Raw genomic sequence first — 5,731 nt, 5'->3', positions numbered from 1 at the left:
TCAATTAAATCAATTTCCTGTAAAAAAAAATTTTTTCAGTCATTTTAAGTGGAAAACATAACTCTTCTACCTACAAAGTAGTAAAAGTCTTTTTAATTCATCTGTTTTAAATGGATTTTCCTTCTCTTATTTTCCTGTAGAAACAAATTTGATAATTATTTGTAAATCACCTTCATGATGAAATATCTAAAAGTTTAACTCAAAGGGAAGTCATGAAGTTCATTTAATAAAGCACTAGTATGCCCAATAAATCACATATGTTCCTTAGTTTTTCTATTCATTCATTTTGCTGTATGTTATTTGGGCCATCGGCCATCTTGTAAGATCTATGGCCTAATCTCATCCGGACCACGAGCATCTCTTGTCTGGGTTACTATACCAGCCTCACTGCTTCCACTGTCACTCCCTTGCATTCATCCTCTGTTCAGTAGTCAGCATTATCTTTCTAACATAGAGCTCATATCGTTTCATTCCCGAGGAAAGGAACCCTCCAGTGGCTTCTGACTACACCCGAAATAAAATTCAAACTTCTCATCATGGTCTACAAAACCCTGGATCAAATGACCCCTCTTTTTCATTCTAATCTTAACTCTTACCATTCTTTTTCATTACTCAACTCCAGCAACGCTGAACTCATTTGTGTTGAACACACCAAGGTCATTGATGTCTAGAGATTTACACTTTTATTCATTCCCCTGTGCAGGTGACCATCCTGTCCCCAAATATTGACATAGCCATTTCTTTCTTTTCCTTCCTGTCTCCTCTAGAATGCTCTCTAAGGAAAACTGTGTCTATTCACCTAAACTGATTACCTCCCCCTCCTGCAGTCTCTCTCCATCCCATGCCCCTACATTATTTCTGTCATGGAACATACAATCTGACTTTACAATCTGTCTTATTCAGATAATTTACTTGCTAGTTTGTTTTCTGTCTCTGTCTTCACTAGTGAACAAACTGCACTAGAAGTAGGTACTGAGTCTATTTTATTCACCAGCATGTAGTAGAAACTCAATAAGGATTTATGTAAATATAAACATATATATATATTCATATATATATATATATATATATATATATGAATAAAATCCTGGAATGTTTCTCTTGTTAGAAATTTCTTTGTGTCTTTAAAGCAAGTTTGCAGTCTTAATTCAAAAAAATTAACATAACAGTTTGATATGCACAGATGCAGCATGAGTGTAAATTATACATCTATATATTGCACTATTTTACATATACATTTATAATTTTTGTTACTGTAGTACAGTTAATTTAATACCATATTTTTCAAAAGTCTATGTTTTTCACCATGTTATAGTAGAAAACAATTTTTTAATTAGATTCTAGATTCCTAATACAGTTCTTACTGAAAAGGATGATACTAGTGTTTGTCTTCCAGTATGCCACAACCACCATAGAGTATTTTTTAAAGTGTCTTACCCATATTTAAATGAGAATATTCAGTACTGCAGGAGCAGGAGGCAAGCCAGTGATAAAATAATGCCCTTTGTTCTGACTTCTTGCATTGGTAATAAAGAACTTAAGATGGTCAGTGGTTTGTTTTCATATTAAAATATCAAGTTTCCTACTTAAGAATTCCAAGGATAGGGCCAGCCCCAGTTGCCTAGTGGTTAAGTTCAGCTCACTCCACTACGGTGGCCTGGGTTTGGTTCCTGGGCTTGGACCTATACCACTTGTCTGTGAGTGGCCATGCTGTGGCAGCAGCTCACATACAAAAAGAAGATTGGCAACAGATGTCGTTAGCTCAGGGTAAATCTTCTTCAGCAAAAAAAAAAGGATAAAATTGCCCAGAATTCTGCCACCTAAAGATAATTACTGTTAACAAAAAAAAAAAGAATTCCAAGGAGAATAATCCAAAAAGGAAATTAAGAAAATGATCCCGTTTACTGTAACATCAAAGGATGAAATACTTAGGAATACGCTTAACCAAGGAGATGAAAGATTCGTACACTGAAAACTACAAAACATTGCTGAAATAAATTGAAAAAGATGCAATTCAATGGGAAGACATCCTATGCTTGTGGATTAGAAGACTTAATATTATCAAAATGTCCATACTATCGAAAGCGATCTACAGATTCAATGCAATCTCTATCAAAATCATAATGACATTTTTTGCAGAAATAGAAAAAATCCTAAAATTCATGAGGAACCTCAAGGGACCTTGAATAGCCAAAACAGTCTTGAAAAAGAGCAAATTGGAAGCCTCATGCTTCCTAATTTCAAAACATACTACATACCAACAGTAATCAAGATGGTGTGGTATTGTCATAAAGACAGATATCTAGACCAATGGAACAGAATACAGAGCCCAGAAATAAACCCTTGCATATATGGCCAAATGATTTGTGACAAGAGTACCAAAACTATGCAATGAGAAAAAGACAGTCTCTTCAACAAATGATGTTTGGAAAACTGGATATTCATATACAAAAGAATGAATTTAGACTCTTACCTTATATCATATACAAAAATTAACTCACAATGGATTAAAGACCTCAAACAATAAAACTCCTAAAGAAAATGGAGGGGAAAAACTTCAAGACATTGGATTTGGCAATAATTTCTTGGCCATGACACCAAAAGCACAGACAACAAAAGCAAAAATAGACAAATGGGACTACATAAAACTTAAAAATTCTGCACATCAAAGGAAACAATCAACAGAGTAAAAAGACAATCTTTGGAATGAGAGAAAATATTTGTAAATAAAATATACAATAAGGGGTTATTATTTAGAATATACAGGCAATTTCTACAACTCAACAACAAAAAAACAAATAACCTTATTAAAAAATGGGCAAAGGGAGTGGGCCTGGTGGCATAGTGGTTTAAGTTCACATGCTCCACTACGGCAACCCGGAGTTTGAAGGTGCGGATCCTGCATGTGGACCTACACACTGCTTATCAAGCCGTGCTGTGGCAGGCGTCCCATATATAAAGTAGAGGAAGATGGGCACAGATGTTAGCCCAGGGCCAGCCTTCCTCAGCAAAAAGAGGAAGATTGGCAATGAATGTTAGCTCAGAGTTAATCTTCCTCACCAAAAAAAAATGGGCAAAGGACTTGAATAGATATTTCTCCAAAGAAGATATACAAATGGCCAACAAGCATATGAAAATATGCTCAACATCACTAATCATAAGAGAAATGCAAATCAAAGTCACAATGGGGTATCATTAGATTGATGTATCACACCCATTAGGATGGCCACTATCAAAAGAACAGAAAATAACAAGTGTTGGTGATGATGTGGAGTGCTCTGCTAGTGGGATGTAAAATGGTGCATTCATTATGGAAACTACTATGGCAGTTCCTCAAAAAATTGAAAAAAGAATTACCATACGATGAAGCCATACTACTTCTGGGTATATATCCAAAAGAATTCAAAGCAGGATCTCGAAAAGGTATTTGTACACCCATGTTCACTACAACATTATTCACAGGAGCTAAGAGGTGTAAGCAACACAAATATCCATTGACAGATGAATGGATAAAAAAAATGCAGTACAGTCAGCCCACCATATTCAACCAATTGCTGATCAAAAGGCCTATGATGGTTGTGTCTGTACTGAAAATGTATAGACTTTTTTCTTATTATTATTATTCCTTAAACAATACAATATAATGACTATTTACATAGCATTTACATTGTATTAGGTATTGCAAGTAATCTAGAGATGATTTAAAGTATACTAGAGGATGTACCTAAGTTATATGCAAATACTATGCCATTTTATGTAAAGGAATTGAGCATCTGTAGATTTTGGTGTCTGAGGGGGGTCCTGGAACTAATCTCCCATAGATACTGAGGGATGACTGTACATACTACAATGGAATATTATGAAGCCTTAAAAAGAGGAAATCCAGTTACATGCTACAACATGGATGAACCTCGAGGACATAAGTGCTAAATGAGATAAGCCAGTCACAAAAGGATAAATACTGTATGATTCCACTCATATGAAGCGTCTAAAGTAGTCAAAATCATAGAAACAAAAAATAGAAAAGTCGTTGCCAAGGGCTATGAGGAGGGAGAGGTATTAATGTTTAATGAGTATAGAGTTTCAATTTTGCAAGATGAAAGAGTTCTAGAAATCTGTTGCACAACAATGTGAACATACCTAACACCACTGAACCATACACTTAAAAATGTTAAAATGGTGGGTCGGCCCGTGGCTTAGCTATTAAGTGCGCGCGCTCCGCTGCTGGCGGCCCAGTTTCGGACCCCGGGCGCACACCGACGCACGGCTTCTCCGGCCATGCTGAGGCCGCGTCCCACGTACAACAACTAGAAGGATGTGCAGCTATGACGTACAACTACTGGGGTTTCGGGGAAAAAAAAATAAATAAATAAAATTATATTAAAAAAATGTTAAAATGGTAAATTTAATGTATTTTTTACTACAATAAGAAAAAAAAGAAGAGCATTTCAGAATAGAGCTTTCTAGTCTTATTTCCTACAGCTTATACCAGAAATAAACTTACTTCATGAAGTAATTGCTTCTGGTTAATTTTCTGCATTCTTCTTGTTGATGAAAAGTTAGATAAAATTAGAGAGACTGAGAGCCACTAAAAAGAATTTTGTCCAGGCAAACTACCAAATAAAAATTACAAGGAAACGAAAATGAAAATAAAAGGTAAAATTGATTCCCACATTAAGATGCTACTTCCCACAGCCATAGCCACTGGTTTATCTGTAAATTTAATGTATGTATGTTATGATGTGTGAACACTTAATGTCAGTGAAAGAAATAAGGGTGACTATCTAGAGATTTCAAGAAAAGACAGCTCACGAACTAAATGATTCAGATAGTTTCTTTCCATTTTGTATTTCACACAACATGCTTCTATTAATTCCACCTGTTTGTGATTTATTCCAAAGTATCTTCAAAAAACACTTCTGCAAAGTCTTATTGGGGGAAATCGACGAATAAATTTCTGTCAAAATATGAGAAACAATTGTCTCCTCTATTCTTTTGATTAAAACATTAGATTCAATTATCACTTAGAGAAGTCTAAAAAACTGTTTTTCTCATCGCTTCTCGGCCTTTGGGCTAAGATCAAGCATTGTATCTGTTCTTATCAGTTTAATATCTGATACGTCCTCTATCCAAGGACAATATATTAAATGGATTTTTCGAGCAGGGAGATGGAATAGGAGCTTGCTCCGTCCACTCCACTCATCGACCTGGTATTACAGTTCCTCCAGGAATGGTGCACCACACACACACAAAAAAAGTTTTTCTGAGTAAAGCCTGATTTTCACTTCACATTTCTTAGAATATGTGTGTGTGTGTTGTTGTTGTTGCTGTCACTGTTTCTTTACTGGATATAGATCCACACCTGTGTGTACATTACTCCACTCCAAAGAACTTTGTTTCCCTTGATTTTTCATCCTCTCTTCACCACACATTGTCCACAGTGATTTAGGTCCAAACTCCCCACGCAGCAGGAATTTCCTGAGAGCAGTGGAACTGGCACATTTCTCACATACAGCCCTTGGTGTCTCCATTGCATCTAGGATATGTGCAGCTTGCTGCTTCTGCAGCAGACAGGTCTCTCAATGTAGGGATGAAAGAGAATTACAATAGAGGCAGATGATTGGTCTCTCATAACTTTGACTTCATGTACTGATTCTGTTCAACCTAATGACTTAATGCTGAACCATTACATTTCCCACTGCTGCTGAACATTATTCCATGGAGTTATGTA

General features: G+C 35.9%; 1 non-coding gene across 1 annotated transcript; it reads left to right on the top strand.

Moving 5' to 3' along the window:
* The first annotated feature begins 5,053 nt into the window (after positions 1 to 5,053).
* Positions 5,054 to 5,244, top strand: LOC147916270 (U2 spliceosomal RNA). The gene has a single exon (XR_015553295.1). It is a non-coding gene; the product is annotated as a U2 spliceosomal RNA (small nuclear RNA).
* Positions 5,245 to 5,731: the final 487 nt, after the last annotated feature.

This window comes from Ceratotherium simum, chromosome 9 (genome assembly GCF_057802395.1).
Source record: "Ceratotherium simum simum isolate JZ-2026a chromosome 9, ASM5780239v1, whole genome shotgun sequence".
In the NCBI taxonomy this organism is placed as follows: domain Eukaryota; kingdom Metazoa; phylum Chordata; class Mammalia; order Perissodactyla; family Rhinocerotidae; genus Ceratotherium; species Ceratotherium simum.
This window is presented reverse-complemented; position numbering and strand designations above follow the sequence as displayed.